General features: G+C 46.2%; 1 protein-coding gene across 1 annotated transcript in view; it reads left to right on the top strand.

The window, feature by feature from the left end:
* Positions 1 to 12253, top strand: part of LOC119389029 (chorion peroxidase) — a 94897-nt gene that overhangs the window by 49857 nt on the left and 32787 nt on the right. The gene's annotated exons all lie outside the window — the stretch shown is intronic.

Below are 12253 nucleotides of genomic sequence, written 5' to 3' on the forward strand. Positions count from 1 at the left end.
TGCATTTTGCAACAATGGTGCAATCTGAAAACATTAGCGTGCACCCACACGTGCTGCAATGAGCAGACGATCACATTGCAACCGATCACATTGTACAGATATTCCTGCAGCCTCTCATTTAAACAACGACCTGTTTGGCCGACGTAGTATCCTCCACACGACAACGGTAGCTGATAAACCACACTACAAATGCAATTTCAAAATTTATTTGCGTGTTTGGTAGTGCACCCGAAGGTGGGTCTGGACGCTGGAACGGACAGTTTGCACAGGAAGCTCAATTATTGAGGGGCCATAAAGACCACGTTCACATTCACTCTCTGCGCCATTTTCCTAAGGTTGTGCGCTATCTTGTGCATATACCGAACTACGGCGAAAGCTTGTCTGGCTGTGACAGGTTGGACTACGTTAGCGTTCTTTTTGGATCGAAGCTCACGCAGCAGGCCTTCGGCAGCGGAAACTTGGACATGGTCGGGGTAACCAGCCGACGTGAGCCTTGAAGATTGCTCAACAAAGCTTTTAGTTTGTTCTCACAAAAGTGCTGTCTCTTCAACAGCACTTTTATGACAACAGTGTGCCCACGACGTGCATGCCCTTTGTAATGGGTGGGAAGCTTTAAACCAGCAGCAATTACGCACGCGATGCTTTTTCGAAGTTGCGACGCACCCACTACGTGTTCGTAAAGGAATACGCGCTGTAATGTGTGTGCCTTTTGTAATGGTTGGCCGGCTTTAAACCTCCCACTCGTTATGCAGTTCACATGGTGTGACGCCCGATGGGAATATACGCCTGTACCTCGTTTTACTGCAATATTACATCTCCTACTGTGACACCTGTACAAAGGACGCGTACATTTATGAAGCATTAAAGTTAATTTCAGTGCAGTTCCAAGCAATAGAGTGGTTTCGTGGGGGAACACCTGTTGCCACGCAGGGCGGCCTGGGTTCGATTCTCACTCGAATCTAAGATTTTTTTTATTATTTTATACAAGATGATGATTTTTTACTCACAATCAAAGACGCCGACACTGACACCGTCATCGGAATTTCTGTGGAACGACCTCTTTAACGCTATCCCGTTAAAATCCTTAAGCTTCCAGTACCTGCACTTTAAGTAGTAATATAAGAAATTGAAACCAAAACTCACAATTTCGCCTCGAGCTAAATTGGGCATATTCTATCTTGCAAAATCTGTGCTAATGATTGCGAATGAAAAATATGTCACCTTTCTAGCCGCTATATGTCATTAAACAGTGGGTATCTACCATGCTGATCAAGTTTGCTCAATCGACGTACATGTATTTCCTCAAAATCGCATTAATATCGTGTTCATATCAAGCTGGCATTTCCTCGCTGTAACAGATTCTGTCACCCACCGTCAAATCCCCACTGCCTGTCCTTACCATGACTTTATTTTACAGAACCCCAACACCTCACTGCATTCCTTCCCGTATCTTTAAACGATCCTCGACTCCAAGCTCTTCCTCACTCCACCGAGTTGTCCCTCGACGGCAGTTACAATTACCGAGAACTGACTCGCCTTGCTCAGCTTGAGCAGCATCGGCGGTTCGATCCGCGTCCATGGTGGCCTCATACGTATCTATGTGGGTCGAAATGTTATTGGTTCGTTTAAAGTATAAGTATACTGCAGGCCAGGGGCGTATCCAGAGGGAGGGGGGGCACACCGGGCCCGTGCGCCCCACCTCCGGACATTTTTTTCTGCCATGGTATACAGAGCACAAAATGACACTCGACCACACTTACCTGGCCGGACCCCACGCCGGATAAAGGGCGTACCTGCCCCCCCCCCCCCCCGCCCCCGAAAAAAATTTCTGCCTACGCCACTGCTGCAGGCCCATAAAGAGGCCCTAGCAGGAGTGGATACAATGCATACAACAGTAAGATCAATACAAAAAACACCAAGCGCTTTAACAACAACAAAAACAAGCTAGAGAGGTTGGCAACAAAACAAACTAAAACAGGATGCTTATATACGCCAATGAGAACTGCAATAAAAATTCCGGCATATCGCACGCACGCATTGTGGAAATCGACTTCGGGCAAAGAAGTCCTGTGGTGGTATATTCGCTTTGATCCAAGCGTTACGAGGTGGATCGACGTCTTTGTATAAATTTAGTAGTTGTGCGCATGTTGCCAGGCATGCTGACTACACTGGCGTGTAAAGGGCAGCTCATGGTGCGACGTAACGTTGGCACTCACGTTAGACCAGGGTGTGTCCAGATAAGATCGAACACGAGGTCCCGGTCACCATTCCCGATATTGATGAAATTTACTGCAGGTCTAGGCATTACACCCAGAACAATGGTTTCGCAGTTGGTTTTGCGAAAAAAAATTTGTTCGCCTGAAAAAAAAAATATACAAATTTTGGCCGCAAAAAAAACACTTTTCCGCCAATTTCGCGATTTCTGAATTTTGAGCGCACCTAGGGGAAAAACGGTGGATTTCTTCGTCACAATATTTATTCCCCTTAAAGAAGAAGTGAAATACGATCTTATGAGTCTTTTATTTCCCTTGCTTGTCAAAGCACTTTTGAAGAAAAAAATCACAAACATGGCAAATCGCACAAAATACCTTTATTTCAGGAATTTATTGCTGCATGCAAGTTAAAGTGAGGATAATAAACTCGGTACATATTAACTTTGATACTTTCGCTCTCTTTTAAAATAATTTGCTTGGTTTTATCGCGTTCTGTTTCACTTGATAAGTGGGCTGAAACGTAAGTGATTTACCAAAAACGCCGAACTTTGAAAATGATTTTCTCAAAAAGGCCATTTTTAATTTTTTTTAAAATCCCTCTGATTGAAGTCAAGGACGTCAGCTACAATTCTGCAGAAAAAGACGTTGCATTATTTTGGTTGCTAACAAGTTATAGTGCGTCGAATGTGACCATACCAGCCTAGCGGCCGCGTCGTTCGTTATGTGCTGAAACTCGGATATAAGTTGCTAAAAATACTTGTACGTGACTTAATCACAAATCAGTAGCTCCACACCAACAAATGCGCAGCCAGGTGTCATGGTTCAGCAAGCTTTGTCTTGCGATGAGCCGCTTGAGAAGCCCGCAGCAGCGGCCGCTCGATGCTGCGGGCACTCACATTACATGAGTGCCACTTCGACTGCGGATGAGCCCCGCTTGCGCGCCAAACTACGCTCAGAGGACAAACGAGAGAAGGAATGCATCACTGTGAAAGTTAAAGGCCGTTAAGTGCCAACCAATGTCATAATATGCAACGAAAACTCTGCCGGCAATTTCCCAGTGAGCGCCTTCATTACAGCACGCATGTATTTTTTTCCCTGCTGTTATGCGCGAAGCCGCAAAATATCGTGTAAACGCTCGACTTGCGTTGGATATTCTATCTGTGGACGCACAACAATACAGCATTGTAAAAGCGGTTCTTTAATGAAGCAAAGGACTTGGACACACTTCTTTTCACAGCCGGCTGACAAGTGTTCTGGCACGAGATGAACAACTGCAGTTTGAGTTGCTCGACCATCGGAAGCACGTATGACAGTTTTCTTTAGATGTCAATGGCTTTCTTTTGTGTCATATGTTGCTCATAGAATGAAACTAATTATCTTTATGCCATCAGAAGAGAGAAAGCAACACATGAGCGCACTACTGGAGGCGCTCACTGGGAAATTGCCGGCAGAGTTTTCGTTGCATACTATGACATTTGTTAGCACTTAACAGCCTTTAACTTTCACAGTGATGCATTACTTTCTCTCGTTCGTCCTCTGAGCGTAGTTTGGCGCGCAAGCGGAGCTTATCCGCATTCGAAGCGGCACTCATGTAAAGTGAGCGCCCGCAGCATGGAACGGCCGCTGCTGCGCGGGTTTGTCAAGCGGCTGATCGCAAGACTAAGCTTGCTGAACCATGACACCTGGCTGCGCATTTGTTGGCGTGGAGCTGCTGATTTGTGATTAAGTCACGTACAAGTATTTTTAGCAACTTATATCCGAGTTCCACCACATAACGAACGACGCGGCCGCTAGGCTGCCATGGTCACATTTGACGCACTATAACTTGTTAGCAACCAAAATAATGCAACGTTTTTTTTCTGCAGAATTGTAGATGACGTCCTTGACTTCAATCAGAGAGATTTAAAAAAAAATTAAAAATGGCCTTTTTGAGAAAATCATTTTCAAAGTTCGGCGTTTTTGGTAAATCACTTACGTTTCAGCCCACTTATCAAGTGAAACAGAAGGCGATAAAACCAAGCAAATTATTTTAAAAGAGAGCGAAAGTATCAAAGTTAATATGTACCGAGTTTTATTATCCTCACTTTAACTTGTATGCAGCAATAAATTCCCGAAATAAAGGTATTTTGTGCGATTTGCCAAGTTTGTGATTTTTTTTTCAAAAGTGCTTCGACAAGCAAGGGAAATAAAAGACTCATAAGATTTTATTTCACTTGTTCTTTAATAGGAATAAATATTGTGACGAAGAAGTGCACCGTTTTTTCCCTAGGTGCGCTCAAAATTAAGAAATCGCAAAATTGGCGGAAAAGTGTTTTTTGCGGCCAAAATTTGTATATTTTTTTTCAGGGGAAAAAAATTTTTCTTCGCAATACTAACTGCGAAACCATTGTTCTGGGTGTAATGCCTAGACCTACAGTAAATTTCATCAAAATCGGGAATGGTGACCGGGACCTCGTGTTCGATCTTATCTGGACACACCCACCAGCGATGTCAGTTCTATCGCAACGAAGTGCACGCTACGGTGCGGTTTTGTGCATATCATAAGTAGCCGTAGTCGCCGTATTCAAGCAACGCTTTGACTATGGCTTGTGTAGTCGATACATCGACTACGCAAGCCGTCGATACATTGTCATAAAGGCGGATATCTGCAACCACAATTGGCGTTGCCCCTACATGACGCTTTTATAGGGTCTTTATTCTAATGATTTGGAGGCACTGGCGTGACTTTGGTGGAATACTTGACTGACATGCCTGGGTCCGAGACGAGCAGTTCGTTGCTTCCATTGGGACTTTACGCTCGTCAACAACGCCGTTGACCCCGGCACCCAATTTCCTGCCACATAACCTCCGTAGTACTGCCGAGTCAAGATTTCCAAAGTCTATTCTTGCTGTCTCTGGGCTGAAACAGAATGTAAATCACCTGTGGCACATACGCGTACACCACGGGCCGTGTTATGCAGGCATGCGCCAAACGTGATTGGTGGAAAGGGTTCTATCACGTACGTGACAGGCGGCGTGTCATGACCTGCGAATCATGTTCGTCATTCCCTCACGTGCCAATTTTCATGTATACCAAGACAACCACGAGAGCGCCTAGACAGGCAGATAGATCGAACACGGTAAAGTGCCTTTGTTTTGTCAAGGAATGCTTCCCATTCGATAGGAAGATAACTTACAAGTGACTTCGCAAACTAAGTAAGGATATACAGGAAACAGTGCAAGACAATTAAAGTACATTGCAGTGGTTCACTAGGGTAGCTGTTTGGGCTTGTTGGTTTGGCATGACACAGGTTGAGAGCGCAAAGGACGAAGACAGAGAAGAGGCTTGACACACACGAGCGCTGACTTACAATGGTATTTTATTCGGAACCAGGCAACCACATATATAGCACAGAAGCCGCGACACATCACGTGTGCGCTGTCGGCACAAAATTCATCTCCCGACGCAAGAACATAACTCTTTCCTAGAAAGAGCAATAGACGGTTGTGATACACATGCGTCACCTAATCTATCAATTAACTCCGCCTCAATAATCTCGCGGGTTAGCCTATTTCTATTTCTACTCACAACTGAACACTCGTCGTAAGACGGGTCACACGTGGTCATAACAGTGCAAGATCTACAGTGTGCATCTAAAAACCCCCCTCTCATCTCGGATACGTTGTAACGATGCTCGGTGGCAAAGCAGAGCTCATTAACGAGATTAATGAGAAATAAACCTTTATGACGAATACTCTCGAGTGCATCGATGATTTAACGCAATGTGTGAGAGCTACTTTCACAAAAATTCCGGTGACGGCATGCGCGTAGGCGTCGTTGGTTGTGAATAAAAATCAGCATTGTCCGCGAGCGAAAATCCGAGGTAGATGCCAGTAAAGAAATAATAAAAGTCTTCGGGTCGAATGGGAACCGAACACAGGACTTGTGCGTGGCAAACAAGCGGTCTACCACAGAGCCACGCCCGACCTTGAAGGTTTCCCGAAAAAAAAAAAACTATATGAATGTCATGTAGCATGAGGAGTGTCCTTAATGCATTTAATAATGCGTGACAGAAGCGTGCAATCGAACCAGCCGTCAAAACATGTGAATCGCGCAATGAGTGGGTGGTTCAAAGCTGCCTACAAAGCACATCAACCATCATTATCAGCAACAGCGTCAACAAAGTGTGCCGCGAAGCATGTACGCTCGTTGCTCTACGGACGCGCAGTGGGTGCTTTGCCAATTCGAAAAAGGAAGAATTAAAGCGTAGTGGGCACTTCGCTACTGCACTAGCAATAGACATTCTAGGTCAGTTTGAAAGGACTGATTTATAGGCGCGCAGAGGTGTCCACTGAGAAGCCAAGTCATGCTATCGATTGGGAAGGCAGGGCCCGACTACTACATCGGGTTCTGACTCTTGAAGGTGAAGCTCAAGCGTCATCCAAGCTATTGTTTCGTACGTGGATCCCAAACAGTAGCAGCATATTAAGGCTTCGGTAGAACAAGTTAAAAATTTGAGGACGAATTCACAAAACTTCTCTTTCGTAAGCGCGCTCTTTCCCATTGGCCAGCCGACTTCGCTGATGATATGTCCTGTATCAGGATCGGTCAAAATATTCTCTTCGAACACTTTTAGCGCAAGATGAATGTGATAAGGCGCCCTGCTGTTTTATCCCAGCTGGTGCTTGTTTTAATCTATGTCTCAGGAACAGAGTTTTCGGAAGGATGACGCATAAATGTTCGAAATATGTGAATGCCATTTTAAAGTGCTTCTTATTGATACACCTAGGTATTTAAAGTGTGTAATATCAAGAAGTATTTGCCATTGTCATGTAAAACACAACTGACAAGTAGCAGTTCTTGCGATATATAACTTCGTGACAACTTTGCAGCACGACCATGGTTGTCGACCCGTTAATTGGCTCTTGTCTTGCCACAAAGCCCATGTCTAGCTAACCTGTCGTGTCCACATTGCAATGGAAACACAGCGCGCAATAACTTATTGGTGCACTTGGGCTTACAAACACCTTAAAGAGCCCGAAGGGTAAAAAATATAAAAAAAAAAAAAACATGGCTGATCCCTCCGTCATAGGAATCGGTATAACACGAAATTAAACGTGTCTTCACAGAAGTAGTGCTTATGTGTAGTGATATGAGAGCTTGTACAATGTCTATTCGTGTTTGGCAGCTAAGCACGTTTGACGTGGATCACCCATGTTGACAGCATGTCTCTATCGCGACGACGACTAACGCCCATGATCATTATTAAACCGTTGTGTAGCTGACGATGTGATATTTGGACCACAGCGAATCGTGAATCCCGCGTAAAGATGATATCAACAAGCTCATAATCAACACTGGTACCCGGTATGCGCTTCTTCAAAGCGTCGTCAATTAAGGAGAGAAACGGCACGGTGTGCGCTTTCTAGTAACGGGTAGCCGACGCCTGTGCTCAGGCATACACAACACACACTGCGCTTCAGCAACACGGGAGGTAGAGGTTCGTAGCCTGAGCCGCAAACGCGTGCGTCCCTCTGGCCTCTGTCTCGCAGGCGCTGCTCTCGCTCACCAAAGCACGACATTCGCCCGTCGAAATCGCGTCCTTTCTGCAACGCATATTGCAGCAGTTTTGTTAGTCGGTGCTCTCGCAATTGAAGCAGTCGGCCGCGGAGAAACCCGTTGGTGCACGTGGAAGCTACTCCGTTGAGCCGACGCACGCTACACGAAGCAAAGGCAAAGAACGTAACTGCGTCAAGCGTGCCTCGGCGACGGCAGCGCGGCCATCTACCTCTCTGGTAACGAGACGCGTTAACCATTACCTCCGATATCGCGTGCAATCTCGGAGGAAGCGCTAGTAAGTGTCGATCGTGAAGCATTACTTCTTTTCACACCTCACAGACGGCGGCGCACCGCCCGCTCCGCCCGCCGCGAAAGATATAAGGCGCGTTCGCGACGTGTCCAGCATCTCCCGAGTTAGCTTACTCGTAGCGCGTCGGGCGCTTGCCGTCGCCCGGTCGCAACGTCGTGGTTCGATTCCCGCGGGGTATATTTTTTCTGGTTTTTTTTTCTTCCTAACCCGTTGGCGTCATTTTATCAACGTCATATCCGTGACGGATGTACTTGGTGGACCCCGGCATAAAACACTTTCGTGTTAAAAAATTACCGCGACCCTCGCTGTATAACTGTGATTCTGGCATGTAAATTCTTGGATGGCTTGTAATCCTATTTGCCTTGCAGCAAAGAGAGGCTTCCAATAATTTCTAAACATGACCTTCACAAACTTCTTATCAAAACACTGACATCCACTGCACACCAAACAAACACATTTTCCTTCATTAGCCTGCTATGTTGGAGATATATCACATAGCACTAATACAATATTGCATTACACCGAAGAAAGGTCCAAAAAAATTCACAGCATATCCACGGGTGAATGATGATGAGTGGGGCGAAGCTCCAGAGAGAATCATCGGTAAACCGTGAATGTTCTGTGTAACGCCCCATCAATCATCATATGAAGACGTGAGAACACTGCGTGTATATTACAAACATCAAACTTTTATTTTTCTTAATTAGATGATGATTGGCTTGCGTTGTCCCTTCATTATCACGGCTTTATGGTCCGTGAAATGAAGGGACAGCGGTTCTTGTATGGGTTGCAACTGGAAATTAGAAAATACCAGGTCTATACACGCCCCTCGGATGGTCGTTTGTTTCATATGATCAAAGGACGTGCACGTGAGAGAATATATGGCTGCCATATGTTGTATGAACCACTCATTGTTCTTTTCGGTAATATCGACATTCAGGTCACCAACTAACACAAATGGTCTATTCTTGTACTTGTCATAATTACACAATGCCGTGTGAGATGGCATTGCGTAATTTTGTGTACTTGTGTGGTAGTGCACGGCGCGACAAGCCGCAGCCGTGCAGCTTGTCGAGCAGCTTCGGCTTCGCGGGCTCGAACGGCGGAATCTGCTTCGCGGCGTCGACGTGCAGCTTCAGCCTCGCGGGCTCTCACCCCAGGATTCTGTCTGCGAGCGCGCGCTGCCGCCGCCTTCCGTGCTTTCCGTTCCGCAGCCTTGTCTTCCATCAGGCGACTCCGAGCTAAAGAGAAAGCGTGCCAAGAGGGAGCCTCATGGCGCGTTACTTCTGAAACGTTGTCTTCGGGTGTCGTTGAAAACACGAGACGTAGTAAAGAAGAAAGAACGCCACACAGGCGAACACGCAACGAAAGTGTCCCTCGTCAACGTCGTCTTCTTCTTCTACTGCATACCAGAACGCGCGCAGTAAAGAAGAAAGAATGCCACACAGGCGAACACGCACGAGAGTCTCACTCGTCAGCGTCGTCTTCTTCTTCTACTGCATACCAGAACGCGCGCTTCTCGCGAATTAGAGGTGGCTACTACAAACAAACAAACCTACAAACGGAGGATGGACAGACCCACGGCATAAGGAGCTTCGCCCCTAAAATTTTTTCGAGAACTTATCGTATGATAAGCTGCGCAATGGTGATGGTGAAGGCTGAGAAGGTTTTAAAAGGACTTGACAACGGCGGCACAATGTTGCTGGATAGTGCTTTTACCTCAGATGTGTGTGTCGGCTCGACACACCTGGCAAGAAAAAGAGACAATGAATTGAGTTGACATAGATGTTGCTATAGACTCACATTTCTAATGCCGACGGCAATACATAAAGGGTGCACATGCCAACATTGTCCTTTTTGGAACAAAGACCTCCGTTTGCAGAAAACGTGACAAAGTAGGGATGTTTAATAGGAAAGCTTTTCATGCACTCACATATTATCATCTATAAACGTAAGATTGAAGGAACTGCTTTTAAGGTATGCGTTTTTAAAGGGGCCCTGCAACACTTTTCCAAGTAATCAACGAATGGCTTCATTAATGGGGTTTATTACATCACGAATAGATTGCCGAAAGTATTTTAAGGATCTGCCAAGTATGAGCGCAGTTAGAGGGATTTGTCGAATGCTTTAAGCGCCTTCTCTTTGAGTAGGGTGGAAGTTTGGCCTAGTTGGTATAGCATTATTACCGAGGGGAGGTGAAGCACTAAACGAACGACGTAGACACAAAGGCTCCCTCTCTCCTTTCGCACCAGCGAGCGCACTGAAAGCTACGCAGAAGGGATAACAAGGGGGCAAGACTTCATACGCCAGTTCGTCTTTGCCAGTTGACCTTGAGCGCCTTCTCTTTAAGAAAGCGCGGCTTACTTTCAGTGGGATCGCGAGCGCGTATGCGGGCACATAGCAGCACCTCGCTGCAGCCGCGGTAACTATGCAGCACACAATGCTCAAGTCAGCCAATGATCGTAGATTTCGGTTGATGGTGTCATTTGTCGAGAGAAGAGGAAGCAATTTTTAGCTTGCTTTTAAAATTTATAGTTAATTCTAGGCCGCGTGCTGCGCTATAATCTTTAGCTCACGTGTTCCCAGGAGCCTCGACTACCGGTGTGCTATGTTTTCTGACCATACTGAAAAAGTGTTGCAAGGCCCCTTAAATAGAAAATAAGGGTAGCAAAATGTCGACAAATCTCGTCTCAGAAAGGTCCAAGAGAGAAATAATCAGGAGTATCGAAATCATTTTATTATCTATGTGCATGTATTTAGGAAAGACGAGACAAGGGCTACTGAATCATGCCCGATTTTATTACCACTCAATTTAATTTCCCGCATGTCGCACTCCTTATTATACTGTCAACTACAACAGTTTATGTACTTTTGTTTTGTATTAAATAAGAGTTAATTTGACATTTCACATTCAACTTCTTGTGTAATCGCCGAATTGTATTCCCAGTGTTTCAGATGTCGTGTAGCTTTCTGTTGTGACTAACCAGAGACGTCACTCTCCAGAATTCGTCGCAGCAAGTGCTAAAAGAGAAACTTGGGCTAGTTGGTAGTTCATCAATGTTAGAAAAAAACATCGTTAACAGCGTCACTAAGTGCTGCGAAGCAAAATATGGCAGCTGCACCTTTGAATCCTTGAAATAAGCTGTAAGTTAATGTACAGTAAGCGTAGCCAAGAAATACATGGTGTGCATCAAATGGCATTATTATCCATTCATACCTGAGGTTTTACGTGAGAAAACCACGATATGACTATGCGGCACACATTTGTGGAGGTCTCCGGAAATTTCGAACATCTGGTCTTCTGTATCGTGCGCCGACATCGCACAGATCACGGGCCTATAGCATTTGCCAGGCCCGTAGACAGGAATTTTTTTCGGGAGGGGGGGGGCGGCACTTGCTGAAAACCTTGACTATTTGAGAAAAACACATATTTTCAGCATTTATATTTGGTGAAAACACCTACTTCACAAAACTGGCTGCAGGCCTGGCATTGGCCTACATCGGAATATGACCTCCGCGGCTGAGATCAAGTCGGCTTCTCTCGGGTCAGCAGCCGAGTACTGTAACTCACTTACAGTGCACGTTTGCACTAGAGTGACACGACACCGACGCAGACACGAGACAGACGCATACGGTCGGCCGACGAGTAGACGGACCGTCTGGTCACACTAGGCCGACGACGACGCCTCCAAAGACAGCATGTCGCCGTAGTGTAACATGATGGCAGACCGAAAACAGCAAAACTTATCGGCAGACTGCTCGTCGGCAGGTCGTTGGGAGATCCATGGCCGAGCGAAACTTTGCCCATGTCGTTGCTTCGAACGTCGAAGGGGGAGATCTTGGGGGAGATAACGAAGGCCCCCCTCACGATCCTCGGGCATTTGACAAGGGGCATCTTGCGCAACCCTTCGACGTCTTTCCTTCGCTTCCGCTTTCTTATCCGCACCCCGCTCCGCGACGCAGCGGGGTTGCCGAGTATGGCACCGATTACGCCTAGAGGGACAATGGTGGAGGAGGGAGGATGGCTTAAATGAGTAGCAGGTGGTCCCCTGTTTTCAATTTTTGCGCGCAAGTTTGGTCGGTGTCTCTGAGCGCACCTTCTGCGTGACAAGAGAATCGGCCCGACGAGAGGCTGGGAGCACGACAAGACGCGGACGGCGTCTTTCATAGACGATCGACCGACTGTTGGCG

Source organism: Rhipicephalus sanguineus, chromosome 1, assembly GCF_013339695.2.
Source record: "Rhipicephalus sanguineus isolate Rsan-2018 chromosome 1, BIME_Rsan_1.4, whole genome shotgun sequence".
NCBI lineage: Eukaryota > Metazoa > Arthropoda > Arachnida > Ixodida > Ixodidae > Rhipicephalus > Rhipicephalus sanguineus.